We start from the raw sequence: 19,737 nt of genomic DNA on the forward strand, positions 1-19,737 counted from the left end.
TGGAATCTCACAATGTCAAAAATTGACTGGCACATTTCCTACTTTATAACATTGACTACACCTCAAGGGCACTTTATTGACCATAAAGCTATCTGGAATACCCAGAGGTCACAAAAGACATAATACAAGCTAGTGCTTCCAAATAAACCTGTTGGACTGTAATCTGGTGTTATGTGATTTTTAACTTTGTACACCCCAGTCCAACACTGGCTCCCCACTTCATCATAGAAATACAAATGTTTCCTTTAAAGAGACAATTTGTTCTCTTTTTCTGTCTCTCCTCTGTCATTTTCTCACTCCCTTATCATATAGAATGGAAGAAGAAATGGCACTTACACCATTTAATTATCATTCTATAATGTGACGTTATATCTTATTAAAGTTTGTTTGAACTTTTGCTATTCATTTTGCTTATTAACCCCATATGTAATAGGAAATATTGCCCTTAAGTTTGATGAGCAACGCGTTAATGTCCTCTTCATCATGATCCATATTTAATCACCAATTTCCTTCAAAGTTTATTCCTGTATGTTATTCATTTAATGGGGTGGTACACAGTGGTCTACTTGTGGCTGAGGAAATAACCAAAATGTTAATCTCCTTTCATTATAGCCAGTGGCTTCCAGCTTCTAATTGTGAGTTAGAGGTTCAGGTCATTAAAATCACCAGTCAACCCACACTTCCAGGAATTTAGTGAAGCAACCCTTAGATTTAGCCAGAGAAATCTGTGTATTTGTCTTCACTGGAGAAGCTGTAATCATCAGTTCAAGCAAAGTCAACTGTCTGGAGATCATCCTGGTCCTGCTACATTTATGATCAGTTTAACTTTTAATGATATTGTCCAGTTTCAAATTGAAGAACTAATAGGTTCTGTGTTTAGTTTCCATTTGTCAACTGAGGAAATTGTCACTGTTGAGACCAGAAGCCATCTAAATTAATGAATGCTTAATCAGGCCAGATCAAGGCTTGTTCATAGCGCTGGATATTTGACTCAATCCTTGATTGATTGCTCAACCACTAGTGAATAGAAACAATTTCAAGAGCATGACTGCAACAATTTTAAAATGACAATTGACCACTGGGAAAGAAAGCATGTTGGTGAACTAAGTGCAATGCTAACAGCTCCACCATCATTCACTTACCCCAGAGAATCACTGACAATGGTTTCTCTTCCTGCTCTTGCACTGTTAGTTCAGATGTTCCCCTTGATCAATCCTTGATCTCCTCCAATTTGTCATATTGCCAATGTTACTAGGAATAATTCCCTTCTCTTCTGTGAAATAGTGCCATGAGATGTGATCCATCCAGCAGAAGGGCTTTCAGCAGCAACATCTGAAAGTACAGCATTAGTTTTGATATTGTGAAGTTTGAAATCGTGGGACTGGATCTTACGTTTCCCCAATCAGGTATATTTATGTGTGGAATCATGTAAAGTAAGTAAAGTGACCCCCCATGCTCCCACTCACTGACACACTTGGCTCATAATACAGAAGGCAGACATCAAAATTGGAACCACCCATTAATTATAAATCAGTAACTATGGGTTGCAAATAGTAAAGGATTTTGGTATAAACTGGCCACACTGATACACAGATGATGAAGGCTTTTGGTTGGGACTGAGCAGGCCATTTTTAAAGGCTGACATGAATAAAGGGGAGAAACAAAGGGATACCTCAATCCCGACGCACTACAAGATGCTGCCCCCACTCTTTTGTCAACACAACAGGCCCAACAGGACTTAGCCCCCAACTCTCCCCCCTCAGCCTACCCTGCGCATTGGAAATTTATTCTTGGCTATCAGGCACAATACTCTTTGGGTCATTTCCTGCAGTAATGGTAGCAGTCACTGCAGTACTGAGCTCTTCACTGCTGGGAGTGATGGAACTGCCAACCAATCTGACTAGTTGGCAGTTCTTAAAGGCAGAACATTCTCCCAAATGAAGGGCAGAAGTCCTACAATAAGGCAGTATAGACTGCCTGTAGTGCTTTATGGCTGTGAAGCTCTCTTCTTTCAGCTGTGGTCCATTGGTTTGCCACCAACTTTCTGCAGTGGTGAATAAACTGCCCCTTTATAATTTTTAATCCATTGTTTTCAGTGCCACCACTAACTTTATTCCCCAGCTACCAACACCATCTATCTCCCTGGCAAAAGTCTAAGATTAAGGTCATCTGTTTATAGCCCGATGTCACATTTTGATCCTTAGTAGATGGGCTTCTAATCTCATACTTGATGCCTCAATATGTACACGCTCCAAAATATTTGTACTTATTCAATTCTGGCCTTTTGAATGTCCTCAATTTTAGTCACTCTTTAATGGTCATATTGCCTTCATCTTACCTAGGCCCCAATTATAGAATAGTGTCCTTACAACCTCCACTACCTTGATCTATGTTGGTTCGTGATTCACCAACACTTAAAATTAAAAATCCTTGTCCTTGTGTTTGTATTCCTTCAAGACTTCAAACCCATGCCGCACCCTCATTTCCAGATGAGAAGAAGTTATTTTGTGTGGCAAGTTTTGTAGTCTGGAGTGAACTGCTTGAAAGGTCAATGGTAGAAGTGTCAATTGTAATTCATGAAAGGGAAATGAACTATGGAAAAGGTAAATTTCACATAGCAGTCAGGAATAAACAGAGAGAGTAGGGTTAGGTAGATAACTCTTTCAAATAGCCAGCGCAGGCATGATGGACTAAATGGCCTCCATTGCTGCTGTATCATTCTATGATATTGCTATGACATGCAGCAAAGTTATTTGTTTTTGAAGCAAAAGCAGCAAGTACTGTTCCTCTCCAAGAAGATTGTTTTGATATAAGGTGATTTAAGGGCCTCAAACACTAACTCTGATTCTCTCTGTACAGATGCTGCCTGGATTGCTGAGCATTCCAGCATTTTTCTCCTGTATTTGACTTTTCCAGCAACTGCAGTATTTTGCTTTTACTAGTTCTCTCTGAACTGTTTATCTGCTAGTCTGTGGCTCAACAGTACAAGCTGAGTTATCCATTTTAAGGCTGTGCTGGAACTTCCAGTCAGTTCCGGTTTTTACACCAATGGGTATGTCAGTGAGATTGAAATTAAGCAAACCAGGAAATTCTGGTGTAACACTCTCGAGAGGACATCAACAAGTGTTGTTTTCCTTTTGAGGGAATAACTGCAGTGTATCTCATCTTAAGCTCTTAAAAGTATAAAAATATTTCAAGATGAATTTACGTTAAACACTAGGGGTGCAGGCAGGCAGAGCATGTATGATTGAGAAGTGATGGTGGCCAAGAACAGCCAATAAACAATGTAAACTGTTGCCCATGGTCATGCGTGCTGGAGTTCTGATCACAAAGCCAGCCTCATAAATACCTCTAACCTTTTAAAAAGTGCTGACATCACTTTCAGTGTTGTTAATCACATTCCTTCCTTAGAAGCACATGTTCTCTGACTTCCCAGCTTGTTTCAATCATCCGTGTAATAGTTCTCCAGCATTGGCTGTAGTTTCAGTCAAATCCTTTTTGACAGTGCAACCCTTGGGACACTTTCGTTGAGAGGAAAGAGAGCATGCATTAATAATTCAGCAGCAAAACTGGCTTGACTTGAATTCAAAGAATTTGTTTAAAGAATTCTTCCTTAATATTTAAAATAACAATTGGAATTACCATTTTGAAACGTTATATTTAACATTTTTCTGAAAATGTGAAAGACTTCTGTTGAGTCTAGCCCTTTAATTCTCTTAATAACTGTTATTGTTTACTGATGTGACAGAGAAATAAAGGCTCTTTCATGGTATAAAGCAAAAGCAACAATAAATAATGTAAATCTTTCATTTACTATCATCCACATTGGGATAGTAGTGAAACACTACTTATGATAATGAGTAAATCCTATCTGTCATTAAGCTTGTTGGCCCTTTGTCTGCCCAATACTTTCTTGAGAGCATCATTGGTCCGAATGTAAACAGGGTAGTTAGTTAAAGTAATGTAATTACTAGGTAATTTAGAGCTTGTCCTGCTCAGAACACCTGGATCAGGTACAACTGCATCCCTTTATTGATCTCATAACCATTTTTCTTCCTGGTATATTTGCCCCCTACTCTAGATAGATCTTTGTACTTATTCACCTGGAGTTTCTGCTCTAGCTGCAATGAGCAAATTGCTTCAGAAATTTGGAAAACATGGTTTTGGTAAGGTGTAGTTTCACCCAAAGTTTCCCGTGAAACTTGTTGGTAAAAGCCAGACACAAAATGGCTTATGGATCAATTTTTTTTTCTTAGTGCCCTTCACATCAAATCCTCTGGTTATATTTTTTTTACAAGCAGTGCCCTTCATATTGCTGTTTATTTATTTTTTTATATTAAACCCCCACACTACCGCCGAACTGCGGTAGTGCTTATTTTTCCCCAGTACCCATGGTGTGTGTGTGTAGGTGTGAGACACAGTGAGAGACACAAGGTGCATGAATCTTTTTTCAATTTCCACCACCAGGAAGATAGGAAAACACCCGATTGGCCAGTGACAAGCAGTGCCTTTCACATCGAAGGGCAATGCTGTGTGATCAAAACAGTGAAAGGGAGGGTAGGACTAAATCAAAATAGTGTTGGAGGGGGAAATGATGCACTCCACTCCCTGCGGCGCCCACCTCTCCCTGAACAACTCCAGGGTGTCGGTGGACACCGCGTGCTCCTTCTCCAAGGACACCCGGGCTCTAACGTAACCGCGGAAGAGGGGCAGGCAGTCGGCCCTAATGACCCCCTCCACGGCCCGCTGCCTGGACCTGTTGATGGCCAGTTTGGCCAGGCCTAGGAGCAGACCCACGAGGAGATCTTCAGACCTGCCCTCCCTCCTCCGTACCGGGTGCCCGAAGATCAGGAGCGTGGGACTGAAGTGCAACCAAAAGCAGAGGAGGAGGTTTTTAAGAAAATCAAAAAGGGAGTGCAAACGCCCACACCGAATATATACATGGTCCACGGACGCCACAGCGCCACAGAACAAGCAGTTGGGCTGGGAGTCCGTGAACCACCGCAATCTGCGGTTGCAGGGGACTGCTGCGTGCAGCACCCTCCACCCCAGATCCCTGAGAGAAAGGGGGAGGACTCCCGCGTAGAGAGCTCTCCACTGGGGATCCCCACCGCCCGGTGGCAAATGGGCACGCCAAGGCTTGTCCGGATGGTGAATGAGGGAGAAGAGGTTGATGGTGTGCAGCAGCAGTCTATATAAGGCCCTCCTTTTTACCCCCTGGAAGGGAACAAAATTAAAATTAAGGAGGCGGCTCAGGTTGCAGGGCACAGGCTCAGGTTGCGGGACACAGGCTCCCGCGGGAAGTACGGGACCTTGGGGCCAATGTGAAATTCCGTCCGGGCTGGGGTGAGCGCAGACAGGATCCCACCGCACACCTGAGCGTCCTCCAACTGGTGCACTACGTCGGATCCGAGCACTGCCGTTTTAAGGCGTCAGATGGCGGTGGTCACGTACCGGACGTCTACCGCTGCCCTGCTCGCTGTGTCCTGCGGTAGCGTCCAGCCCAGGCCCCCGGCACCCAGCACGTCCCCGACCCTGGTCACCCTCACCGCCACGGCCTCCCCTCCAACAGCCACTTGAACCCACGAGTACGGAGGTGCGGATTCCTAAGCAACGGCTCCCTGACAACAGCCGCTACTCCTGCCAGAGGGTAGGCGTGACGCGATTCGACCTCCTAGGCGCCCGTGCCTCTCCCCCCCCGGAGGTCTGGCTTATGGATCAATGCAACCAGGCAGCTTAAAGGATTGGTGGAATGATTAAGGTGGAGTTGAAGGGCCAGGAAATGAATGACTTCAACTTTTTTAGATAATTGATGATTTCTGCAACAGCAGGAGCGACAAATCTGCCACTAGTCAGGACATTAACACAGAAATCATATGAGTACTGAGCTCCCAAAAATCTGGATGTAATGTAATAAGTGCTCCACTACTACAGAGCTCTGCTATCAAGGGGGACTTGCTTTTGCAAGCCATTTGTGACTGGTGCCTGTTTTGAGTGAAGGGACTGCTGAATTCATGTAGATCACAGATGCTTTAGCATAAACTTACACTGAAAACTACATGAGTTTGCTGTGTGATTTGATTCAATTATGCCCAGTCTGAGCTGATAAATAGATAAGAACCCTGCAGAAATTCCATATTGTCAAGCTTGCTTAAAGATACATGTATCAGAATGAAATGCTCAGCAAGATGTTTTTCTATATTTTGCTCATGACCATAGGTCAGAACTCTGAAGTACTCTGGACATTATTAACTTACAGTTCTAAAATGTGTTTTTGAAAAGGAGTCTGATACAGCAGAAAATGGTTGCAGATGTAAATTAGGTGGCTCTCTGGAGAGAGAGAGAGAGAGGCATGAAACTTCACACCTATGGATGTGAAGGGAATTTCAAACAACAGCATTTCAAAAATGGTCAGGAGGCAAGTCAAAACAGACTAGCCTGTGATTTCTTGTGACTACAAAGACAACAAGGGACTGACAAGCCCCTGTTCAACAGCAAACCATCCCCCCTGCATAGTATGTGTCATTTTGTGCTTTTCCATTTGGAGATTGCACAAAGACAAAAGTTAAAAAGCCAATTTCAGGTGTATTGGAGTACTAGTGGGGCTGAAAGTTCTCATGTGTTTCAGCCTGGGTTATAGCATTACCGTGCTATGAAGGTTACAGTTGAAGAACTATAATGAAATCTGCATTGCAGATAGAGCCACTCTCTCATTCCAAGTGTTGCAAGCTAGTCAAAAAACAAAATAGGTAACAACAATTACTCTTTCTCACCCTGAATGCTAAAATTCAATCATATTCAAAAATTATCTGTGCTACAGAATCTCAACCAATCTGCAAAATCAATGATTTGGAGATGCCAGTGTTGGACTGGGGTGTACAAAGTTAAAAATCACACAACACCAGGTTATAGTCCAACAGGTTTAATTGGAAGCACACTAGCTTTCGGAGCGTCGCTCCTTCATCAGGTGACTATCACCTGATGAAGGAGCGACGCTCCGAAAGCTAATGTGCTTCCAATTAAATCTGTTAGACTATAACCTGATGTTGTGTGATTTTTAACTTTGTAAAATCAATGATTGTGAAACCAACTGTTTATTTAACAGGGTCGAGTGCAATGGCTACAATGTTCAACTATCCACTCACCAAAAACAAATCAGAGACTGATCCATAAAACTATTTTCCTTATCTTTCTGAACTCAGCTCTTATTTCCAATCTATGTCTGTGTACTGCATTACTATTTCTTCTCACATGCAGTGAGAATGAACATTTTGTTCTACTTAATTTGAGAAACCTAATTCAACCGTCTCCTTTCAAAACATAAATTCATTTGAGTTTGGGAGAAAGATATCTACAAGGAAAAGGATTCTTTAAAAATTAACATTATTGCAACCAATCGAAGGTGTGGGTGAATAAAGGGAGCCAGTTAATCTCCCCTCACCCAGAGCTTAATATCCCATGATGAATTAGGAAACCTCATCCAAGGTCGACTTGTAACAAATGGGCTCTCTGGCTATTATTTGAATTCATGGACAAAACCAAAAAATCACAGTAGATAAATTTTAATGTTGAAACCAATTTTTTTAAAAGAGAAATTGCAAACGGCTTTCTGGAGTTTATCTTGCGCCAATATAAAAATTTGCTGCCATTGCATTCCTAGCAGAATTAGGGCAAGTTACCTTTGAGGATTTAAAAATTCTGTCTCTCAAACAGTTAATAGAACTATTGAGACCCATAGGATTAGAATTTCAACTTAAAGGAAGCGAACCTGAAATTTTACAGTTTTACATTTGGAATTTGAACACAATGAACCGGACAGACCAGTGGTAGGGAGATTAACGTTGAAGCGGTGGAAATTAGAATTTTAAGAAATATAAATGGAACAAGAAAGAAAGAGAATGAAATGGGAAAGAGAAGGATGAGCAAGGACAGAAGTGAGTTTCAGGAACAAAAGCAGAAAAAGGAATTTGAATTAAAACAGTCAGGCTGAAGAATAGGAACTCTACCATATCCCATCAAAACAGCACTGGCTCAGACTTGATGGTGGTTTGCTCATTGAATTCCTAGTCTGATGATGTAAAGGGAGAAGCATATTTTTATCTCATTCAAGAGAATGGCACAGCTGTTAAAGTGGCCAGTCCAACTTTAGTCTTTATTACAAAGGAGTAGGCTTTTGGGGTAAGATTACACCTTATTGCTTGAGAAGAGTGTCACTAATTATGAAGTAGTAAAAAAACTATCTATGTGTGTATCAGTTAATGCCAGAAGCGTATCGTTAAAATTTACATACTCTCACAAAATGGCCTGACTAGACATACCTGGAATTTTAAAGGCTCAAGCAGGTTTTTTTTTGCTGGTAGGTACAGGCATTTAAGAGAGAAACCACTCCAAAAATCTCCATGAACTAATTCTCCTTGAGGAGCTCAAAAACTCAAAATGCTTCACAATTAGGATGTTGTGAGTGACAAACAACCACAATGACTGATGATTGTGAGTTAATTCACAAACCCCTGTTCCAGAAGAAACCCTTCCTAGTTGTGGGAAAACAATGGCCTAATGGTATTATTGCAAGACTATTAATCCAGACACTCATTTAAAGTCCTGGAGACATGGATTCTAATCCTGCCATGGCAGATAGAGGAATTTGAATTCAATATATAGTCTGGAATTAAGGGTCTAATGATGATTGGTGTCAATTATCAGAAAAGCCCATCTGGTACACTAATGACCTTTAAGGAAATAAATCTGTCATCCTTACCTGGTGTGGCCTACATGTGAATCCAGACCCACAGCAATGGGGTTGACTCTTGACTGATGTCTGGGCAATTAGGGATAGGTAATAAATGCTGGCCTAACCAAAGACACCCATGTCCCATGAGTGAATAAAACAGTCACCTCCCCAACCAACTGGAAAGGACAGCAGGTGGGTAGAGCAATAGAAAACTAAGTACCCATTGGAGAGAGGGTGAATCTGTGACCTCAAATCAGAACAGAAAGGATTGGACTGAGATGAAGGATGAGGTCAAGTGTCTGTTTTAACTGACAAAATGTAGATAATGTGAGGGTCCACTGCTGGAGACTATGTGGAAAACCAACTGGGGCTGCTTTCCCTGGAGCGTCGGAGGCTGAGGGGTGACCTTATAGAGGTTTATGAAATCATGAAGAGCATGGATAGGGCAAATAGACAAGGTGTTTTGCCTGTAGTAGGGAGTCCAAAACTGGAAAGCATAGGTTTAAGATGAGAAGGGAAAGATTCAAATAGGACCTAAGGGGCAACTTTTTCACATAGAGGGTGGTGCATGTATGGAATGAGCTGCCAGAAGAAGTGGTGAAGGCTGGTACAATTACAATATTTAAAAGACATTTGGATGAGTACATGAATAGGAAGGGTTTAGAGGGATATGGGCCAAATACTGGCAAATAGGACTAGAATTATTTTGGATATCCGATCAGCATGGATGATTTGGACCGAAAGGTCTGTTTCTGTGCTATATAGCTCTATGACTTCATGACACTAAAAGGATTTATGGCCATATACACCCTGCACACAGAACAGGAGTCAGTCAGAGGCCATAGCAGACCAGATTATGGGTCTGGTACACCCTTGAATTCCAGTAAAGGCATTCCTGAGAATGTGAATGAGATTAAAAAATACCTGAGAATTACCAGAATTTTGAATCAAAAGGAAGGATGGCCACATTTCCCCAGGATGGTGTGAGCAAGCTTAGAGTGAGCCCAGACTGCAAGGTAAAAGGATAAGGCAGTCCCATCTGAGAGTGCAGTAAGTGCCAAGATGCTGGTATTGGAGGAGTGTACACATTCATTCCTTTTACCAGGTGCATCTGTCAGGCATCACATTTAGTTTGTCTGTAGATGGGATCACCTTGCTTCTCAGCAATGACCTGGTGAGATCAAAAGCAAAAAAATCCACTGTGGTGACTGAGTAACCCATTGAAGTCAGGGACAGTGAACAGATGCAGGACAAACTGCTTGGCATTTCCTCTGATAGTGTGGTCACATTGTCTATGGCCAGACAAGGTGGAGATGGCAGTGTAAACAGAAGAACCTCCTTCCTTTTAATGCAGTCCAAAAGACCACAAGGAGTTAATAAATAGAACTTACACGGTAGTAGCCAAAGAAGTTGACACATTGTTAATACAGGAAGTCAGAATGTTCACACTAATGCTGAGGCATTTGCAGATGTAATATCGTAAAGATGTTGTGATGATGGCATGGAAACCAGTAAATGAGGTGTGGACAGTGATCGACCAGACAGTGATGCCATTGAGCTTCAGCCAAGGTTTTAAAAACCCTGAAGTAGTAACATGCAGCCTAGGGTGCTCACGTTAGCTCTGTGAGACAGCACCTCACCAAATCAGACACCTCTGCTTCCCTGTTTTCCCTATAACCCAGAAAAAACTTGTTTTGGCAATTTTCCCCATTTACTTTCAAAAGCCTTGAGTGAATCCATCTCCACCACCCTCTCAGGCAGTCATTCTAGATCTTAATGACATGTTGTGTAAAAACATTTTGCCTTTTGTTGTGTCTGATTCTTTTTTCAATCACTTTTAATTTCTGCTGTCTGCACTCTTCCACTAATGTGAACTACTTTTTTTTATATCATTGGCAGAGGAGATTAAGAGAAATTGCAAAGAAAGCTGTATATATTATATTCTTATATATTTTTGGCTTGAAATGCTGTTTCTTTTAAAAATTGACATTCTTTCTGAACACATAAATTGCCAAGACTGATCGCATGATTGTCCTTCCAGAAGCTTTTGAACCCCTGGCAATGTATATACATTCCAGCTAAAGCTGGCAGAAAAGATCTGTTGGTGAGCTATCTGCTTTGGGATAGCTCTGGACAAAGGAAAATGTTATGTTCAAATGAGCATTGACATCTTTTACAATACTTCATCACTTTATAATGGAAATTCTAATGAGGGTGGTAAAACTAATTTAGTTTACTGACCTTCCAATTAGCCCATGGAGTTGGGTCATAAGCACCTGAAATGCCTTTGTGAAATGATTACAATCAGAGTTGGTTGAATCATTTATGTACACAATTTATTGATTATAGCTCGGTTGCAGCTTGACATCCAAAGGACAGCAGGAATCCAAATTGAGCTCACATCCTGCCTCAGTCCTTCTATTTCCACCTCCAACTTGCTGTATGGAAATAAGCCGACACAATACCTGCAAGAAACAGCACCACTGGGCCAACTCATTATAGAGTCATGGAGTCATACAGCATTGGAACAGATCCCTCAGTCCAACAACTCCAGGCCAACCATGTTCCCAAACTAAACTAGTGCCACCTGCCTGTGTTTGGCCCATATCCCTCCAGCTTTTTCCTATGTATGTGCTTATCCAAATGTCTTTTAAACATTGTAACTGTACTTGCATCCAGCACTTTCTGTGGAAGTTTATTCCACACATTCACCACTCTCTGTGTAAAAGGTTGCACCTCATGTCTTTTTTAAATCTTTCTCCTCTCACCTTAAAAATATGCTCCTAGTTTCAAACCCCACCCCCCACCTTAGACAAAAGACATTTGCTATTCACCTATCAATGCCCTTCATGATTTTCTAAGGTTCTATTAGGTCACCCCACAACATCTTATGCTCCAGTGAAAAAAGTCCCAGCTTATCCAGCCTATTTTAATAACTCAAACCCTCCATTCCCAGCAACATCCTGGTAGATATTTTCTGAACCCTCTCCAGTTTAATAATATCTTTCCTATAATACAATAACCAGAATTGCACACACTACTCCAGAAGAGGCCTCACCAACATCCTGTACAACCTCAACATGACATCTCAACTCTTATGCTCAAATCTGAGCAATAAGGCAGATATGCTAAACGGCTTCTTAACCATCCATCTACCTTTGATGCAAATTTCTAAGAATTATGCTCCTGAACCTTGAGGTTTCTCAGTTCTCTGTTCTACAACACTACCCAGGGGCCTGCCATTAATTGTATAAGTCTTGCCCTTGTATGTTTTACCAAAATGCAATACCTCACATCTATCCAAACTAAACTCCATCTGCCACTCTTCAGCCCATTGGCCCAATTGATCAAGATCTTTTTGCAATCTTAGCTAACCTTCTTCACCGTCCACTGTACCACCAATTTTGGTGTCATCCACAAACTTAATAATCATGTCTCCTTTATTCTCATCCAAATCATTTATTTAAATGACAAGCAAAAATGGACCCAAAACTGATCCCTGTGGAACATGCTTGTCAGAGGCCTCCAGTCCAAAATACAACCCTCCACCACCATCCTGTGTCTCGTACCGTAAAGCCAATATTGTATCCAATTGCAAGCTCATTGAGGACACTATTTTTGGACACTGACCTCCACAAAATTGTAATTCATGAGAACTAAATTTTAATCCTTCTAGATTTACCAACACTTGTAATTTACAACTAGTTCCTCTCCTGTCTTGCATTCCTTAATTTCCAGGGCACTTTGTGTGTGTGTGTGTGTGTATGGAGTAGTGAGGCTATTTCCCTGCATTTTGAATTATTTGGTAATAAGCCCTATTTTTGATTTCATCTTAAATGATTTTGCTGTGGGTTTATTTCAAAAATTGGCCTAACTCAGTCAGGGACAGGAGTAAATATAGAAAGAAGTAAATTAAACAATACCTCTGTCTTGGGTTTCAGAGAGGAAAGCAATTCACCATATTCCCCATTCACCTGCGACACCTGTCTGCTCTGTCAAGATCCTTCATAATTTTGATTGCACCTATCTTATCGCTCGTCAACCTTTTCTTCTGCAAACAAATTAATCACAACTTCTAAAATTCATGATCACAGTTAAAGTCCCTCATCTACTAAATCATACTTCCTTTTTTCAACATTCTCTCCCATATCTTCACATGCTTGCAGAATCAGAAAACCCAAAATGTGACACAATACTTCAGGTCAGGTCAGCAAGTGTTTAATAAAGGTTTATCACTGGCCTCATGGATGTGGTATAATGAGATTCTTGTAAATCATGTTTGTGTAACCAAACACACAACTCTGAGGTCAGTAACAGAAAAGACAGCAGTCTAGAAGGTGCAAATATCCCCATCCGAAAAGTCTCAGTGTGAAAAGAGCAGTATTGCAATAAAGCACAAGATTAAAGCAGTTGCTGCAAAAAATAACTCACAGCTCTCTAAGTCCTCCTGGGTGGCATGAGGGCCCAGTGGATAGCACTGCTGCCTCACAGAACCAGGGACCCGGGTTCGAATCCAGCCTCAGGTGACTGTCTATGTGGAGTTTGCACATTCTCCTTCTGTCTGTGTGGGTTTTCTCTGGGTGCTCCAGTCTCCTCCCACAGTCCAAAGTCAGGCAGGTTAGGTGAATTGGCTGTGCTAAATTGCCCATAGTGTTCAGGGATGTTTAAGTTATTTGTATTAGTCATTGGAAATGCAGAGTTAAAGGTTAGGGAAATGGGTTTAGGTGGGATAGTCTTCAGAGGGTCAGTGTGCACTTGGGCCAAATGGCCTGTTTCCACACTGTAGGCGTTCTTTAAAAAGAAAAGCCTATAAATAATACAATGGTTCTGAAACTCTTTCACATAGAATTATAGAGCCATACAGCACAGACACAGACCCTTCGGCCCACATGTCTATGCTGAGCACCCGAAACTAAAGTAGTTCCATGTAATTGCATCTGGCCCATATCCCTCTTAACCTTTCCTATCCATGTACCTATTCGAATGTTTTTTAAATGTTGTAATTGTACTCGCCTCTACCACTTCCTCTGATAGCTCTTTCTATATATGCATGACACTCTGTGTGAAAAAGTTGCCCCTCAGTTGCCTTTTAAATCCTTCCCCTCTCACCTTAAACCTCTGTCTTCTAGTTTTCGATTCCCATACCCTGGGGAAAAGACCTTACCTATTCACCTTATTTGTGGCCCTCATGATTCTATAAACTTCTGTAAAGTCACTCCTCAGCATCCTACATGGAAAAAGATCTCAGCCTATCCAGCCTCTCCTTATCACTTAAACCCTCCCGTCTCAGTAACATCCTCAGAGACTAAAACTCTTATTTAAAAATACTATTGTCATAGTTATTATTGATGGAGTTACAAACGTACTTATTTTTTACACTTTTAAATCAAGTGTATTTCAGTGGCTTGTTATTCAAATATCCTAAATTCACACTCCAATGGTGTCCCTTTATTTTATCATAGTTTTAAAGTTACGATAGAAACTTTCAATATAACAAACCCAAGCGACAGCATTTGAATGTAGTGATGCAAAGTAACTGTTTCTGCAGCCGGCAACTTTCAGTTCTCCATAAATCAGTGACAGCCCCTGCAAGAATGGGAATAAACCCATCCCTAGTGTCTCATATTGTGACTTGATGACATAACATATAATGATGTATTGCTATCATTAATGGTAAGATACACTAAGTAATCTTTCACATCTGCTCAACAACGTGCTGGCAACTGATGCCTTTGAGTTTTTTTTATTAGTAACAAACTGCTCCCAAAATGCAGCTGTGCTGTTCCAGGTCCCCTCAGACTGATGTCAGGCACTAGACTTCTGCAACTCATTCACTAACGTAGCTGGTTGATGTCACCGGGCACAGCTAAGCGATTGAGATCACATAGCAGCAGGATTCCAGTCAGCTGCAGCTGAAAAACAAGAGAGCCCTGAAAGAGCTTTAATTAAAACTGATCACTATCCTATAATAACCCCTTTGAGCAATATGGTGGCAACTATGAACACTGCGTCACAAGATTAAACACGAGTTCAGGATATCTTTTGCCCAGCAGTCTTCAAGAAAGACTTTTTTTAAAAAATAAGAAATGACCTTTATGTTGTATGAATCAAATTGTTTGCAGGTCCTTTTCATCTCGACCAACATTTTTCATGCCAACAATCATGACTCTATATTTGTAACATTCTCACTCAAACTTGTGTTAGGGTAAATTCCACCAAAACAGGGTAACGTTTCATTTCTGCATTGTTAAAATTTAGTTATTTGCTAGACATGATCAGTCCCCCCTGAGGGGCTTCAGGGCATTTGTGTTATCAGTATCTGCATAGAAATGAAATGAGAAAATGAAACATTTCATTCCTCTTCATCTCTCATATCAAGAAATGCAAGCATTAATTTCTAGTTCTCTGAAAAAAGCCAAAGGTTTTTGCATGCCTATTGTAGTCTGGAGCTGTGAAAACTGACAGTAAGGACTTCAATTTTCCTCCTACCACATGAATCTCCTGCTCGTACTGACATTGACATGTTGTAGAAGGATTTACAGATTGATATTCAACATGTTTGGCCATGTAATTGACTCACTTTCTTGAATCATTATTTCAGACTCAGAGGCATGAAGGATATCTATTGTGCTACAGGACCTTCACTTCATATTGTAGATGATGAAATAAATATTAAAGAGTAACGTGTGATGTACAAAGAGGACTGCTATCTAAAGCAGAGTGATATTACAGAAATATTCTCAAAGATATAAGGTCATCCCCCCACATTATTCTGAACTCACATACTCCCTTTATCATTCTATTCTGGTAAAAGGTGTCCATGCCAAATCTGTAAGCCCCTTAGTCAAAATGGTTATCGATTCCCATTTCCTTTGATCTACTATTGACAGCCAATATTTCAGATTTCCCTGCCTCTGCACTTTGACACATCTTTCATAAATAAATTTACCCAGAATCATTGCACTTTCCAACAAATCTTGGCTTCTTCCCCACCCTTATCTTCTTGTATTTTGTCTATTCTTGACCTGTAATACACTCTGCCCATGACCTTCCTTATTGAGAATTACTTCATCGGATAGTACTCTTGCCTCTAAAGTCAGAGGCTTGGAATTTTAAACTTAAGTCTAAGCCACTATTCTGGTTAATAATGTTCTGAGGGAGAGTTACACTGCTGGGACATTACATTCTAGAAGAGATATGATCATTGTACAAGACATTGGTGAGGCCTCTTCTGGAATACTGTGTCCAGTTCTGGTCACCCCCTGTTATAGGAAGGATATTATTAAGCTGGAGAGGGTTCAGAAGAGATTTACCAGGATGTTGCCAAGTATGGAAGGTTTGAGTAATAAAGAAAGGCTGGATAGGCTGGGACTTTTTTCACTGGAGCATTGGAGGTTGAGAAATAGAATCATAGAGATGTACAGCATGGGAACAGACCTTTCGGTCCAACTTGTCCATGCCAACCAGATATCCTAATCTACGAGCTTTTGCCCGAAAAATCGATTTTACTGCTCCTCGGATGCTGCCTGAACTGCTGTGCTCTTCCAGCACCACTAATCCAGATCCTAATCTAATCTAGTCCCATTTGCCAGCACCCGGTCCACATCCATCAAAACCTTTCCTATTCATATACCCATCCAGATGCTTTTTAAATGCTGTGATTATATCAGCCTCCACCACTTCCTTTGGCAGCTCATTCCATCCACGCACCACCCTCTGTGCAAAAAAGTTGCCCTTTAGATCCCTTTATATCTTTTCTCTCTCACTCTAAACCTATGCTGTCTAGTTCTGGACTGAACCACCCCAGGGAAAAGACTTTGTCTATTTATCCTATCCATGCCCCTCATGATTTTATAAACCTGCACAAGGTCACCCTTCAGCCTCCAACACTCCAGGGAAAACAGCCCTAGTCTAATCAGCCTCTCCCTATAGCTCAAATCCTCCAACCCTGCCAACATCCCTGTAAATCTTTTCTGAACCCTTTCAAGTTTCACTACAATGACTTGATATAATTTTATAAAATAATGAGAGATACAACTGGAGTTAATGATAGTTGTCTTTTCCCCAGGATGGGGGATTTAAAGACTATTGGGCACTTTTTAAGGTGAGAGGGGAGGGATTTTAAAAAGACATGAGGGGCAATGTTTTTATACAGAGGGTGGTTTGCATGTGGAATGAGCTTTCTGAAGAAATGATGGATGTGGCTACAATTACAACATTTAAAAGACATTTGATTAAGTACATGAATAGGAAAGATTTGGAGAGATATGGGACAGGAGAAGGCAGGTGGGATTAGTTTAGTCTGGGATTATATTCAGCATGGACTGGTTGGACTGAAAGTCTGTTTCTGTGCTTTATGACATTATGACTCTATGCATGGTCTTCAACATGGATGTAAAAGATCCTCATGTTGCAATTTGCAAGGAGAATTGGGTAATTATCCTTTATGTTCTGACAAGCATTTATCCTTCAATCAACATTACTAAAACTGATTACCACTGGGTGTCACGGTGGCTCAGTGGATAATACTGCTGCCTCACAGTGCCAGGAAGCCAGGTTTGTTTCCATCCTTTGGTGATTGTCTGTGTGGAATTTGCACATTCTCCCCGTGTCTGTGTGGATTTCCTCCAGGTGCTCCCATTTCCTACAACAATCCAAAGATATGCAAGTTAGGTGAATTGGCCATATTAAATTGCCCATAGTGTTCAAATATGTGTAGGTTAGGTGCATTAGTCAGGAGTAAATGTAGAATAATAGAGCAGGGGAATAGGTTTGGGTTGGAGGGTCAATGTGCATTTGTTGAGCCAAAGGGCCTACTTCCACATTGTAGGGATTACTTGGTCTGTATCACATTACTATTTGTGAAAACTTGCTGTGTGTAAATTGGCTGATTTGTTTTCAATATTATAACTGTCAAAAGTCTTTCATTGCCTATAAGGCATTTTGGGAAATCCTGAGTTTACAAATGGTGCTATAGAAATACAAGGCCTGCTTTAAAGTTTGTGAGCTTATTCTGGGACTTCTGCTCCAATTTCTCAGTTATCTTGCTCCAAGAAGCATATTTGTCCCACGTTATGTGTCATTCTATTATTCTTTTCACAAAGTACAGTTTGCCTCAATTTGCTTACCCCCTTCTCCAAGAAAAACAAATCTATAACTTCAATCATAGGCTACGACCGGGCAATTTAGCCTTCAACTTAATTTGAATGTTATGTGGTGAGAAGCCGCAAATTCCATGCTATACAGAGCACAGAGCATCTATCTGTCCCAAAATACCACTAAGCTGACTACAGCAAACACAAATTATAAGCTTACCTAATCTTAGAGTACATTACCCATCATTTCTGGTTTCAAAAATGGCAGCATGGGCACGCATGCAGATAACTTTGTCTCTTTCTGTTTCAGACATGTTAGAACCCAGTGCAGCATTGAAACACAGTCTTGCAAGTGAAATGTGAATGAAAGCTTGCAATTGGTTTTACCAAAGGATTGAGCTCAACCACTTTTTGATCACTTTCTTTTAGTTTTAATTCTTATTATCCCATTAATCCCGACAGAATAATGGCTGCTCACTGTTAATTATGGATAACAATGTTTTTAATGAAGGTTTCTGGTGGTATATGTTTTGAACAGCTGTTGATGCAGTTAAATCACAGAATGAGCCTAGCATTGCTTGTATTTGCTGGGAGAAATCGAATGAAGATGGGTGAGGTGCGGAATCAAAGTATTAGTTCAAAAGTCCCCTTGCTACTGATGAAAATTTGTTGGAAATTATGTCAAATATAATAACAGCATCTCAGCTTCTCACAGTAAGACATTGGAAGTGGTGAAGTAATGTTAGATGTAGTGGACTTCATATAGACCACACCTGGAGCACAGCACAATTCTGTTCTCCATACAGCTTAAAATCAGGGAAGTCTCATTACAGTTGCACAAGGGATTGGTGGGACTGCACCCGAAATTCTGAATGTAGTTTTGATTTCCCATTTAGAGAGAGATGTACTTTCATTGGAATCAATTCAGAGATGTTTCACTTATCTGATACCTAGGATGAGGCAAAGGTTGAGTGGGTTAAATTTAGAAGAATGAGAAATGATCTAACTGAAGCACAAATGATCCTGAGGGCATTTAACTGGATATATGCTGGAAAGATGTTTCCTCTCATGGGGGAGTCTATAACAAGGGATTGCAGTTTAAATATAAGAGGCCTCCCACTTAAGACAACAATGAAAAGGAATTTCTTCTCCCAAAGGCTCATTGGCTTTTTTGGAATTCTCTTCCACAGACAGCAGTAGATGCTGAATCTATCAACATGTTCAAGGTTGAGTGACACATGTTTCTGATCTACAAAGTTATCAAAGGTAATGAGGGACTGACAGGAAAGTGAAGTTATGGCTGCAAGCAGATCAGCCATCAATTTACTGAATGACAGGGCAGGTTCAATGAGCCAAATGTGCTACTCCTGCCCCTATTCCTTACGATTTTATGATCTTATGATACCTTTGCCAGATCATACGGGGAGCATTGTGAACAGTTCTGCTCTTGCTATACCTTGGTTAGGCCACAATTGAAGTATGATAAATAGTTCTGCTTTTTATAGACACCAGTCAGGAAGCTGCGCGACGTGACATGGAGGCCTCTCGGAGTTATGTTGGTTAAGGGGATGGCTTGCAGTCTGTCTATTGGTTCTGTCCTCAGAATCTAAGGGAGAGGGGACAAGTACGGCCATAGCCACAACAATGAGCCTCAGCAGTTTAGTCAGTGGAACTGGGGGCTCCAGATTCTTGGCAAGGGCAGTGTACAATAATGAAAGAGGACAGAAGAATTTTCAAGGGAGTGGGGAAGATGGGAAAGCATTGCTGGGAAGGGTGCAATGCTGGAGCAGGGTTGGCTACAGTCGGGAATACCTGGCTTCAAGGGCAGTGCAATGTATGACCACACCAAGCATTGTCACCTCACATGCCAGAGTGTAGGTGGGAAGGGCAGGCAGGTGTAGGCACATGTAA

At 41.1% G+C, this 19,737-nt stretch overlaps 1 long non-coding RNA gene across 1 annotated transcript; it reads right to left on the reverse strand.

The window, feature by feature from the left end:
* Nucleotides 1–614: 614 nt before the first annotated feature.
* On the reverse strand, nt 615–13,236 carry LOC148151841 (uncharacterized). Its single transcript, XR_015758980.1, has 3 exons — nt 13,163–13,236; nt 3,357–3,521; nt 615–1,332 (listed from the first exon to the last, which is right to left on the reverse strand). It is a non-coding gene; the product is annotated as an uncharacterized LOC148151841 (long non-coding RNA).
* Nucleotides 13,237–19,737: the final 6,501 nt, after the last annotated feature.

This window comes from Chiloscyllium plagiosum, unplaced genomic scaffold, assembly GCF_037043375.1.
Source record: "Chiloscyllium plagiosum isolate Xiang-an unplaced genomic scaffold, Cpla_swu_hap1 HiC_scaffold_2, whole genome shotgun sequence".
Taxonomy (NCBI): Eukaryota; Metazoa; Chordata; class Chondrichthyes; order Orectolobiformes; family Hemiscylliidae; genus Chiloscyllium; species Chiloscyllium plagiosum.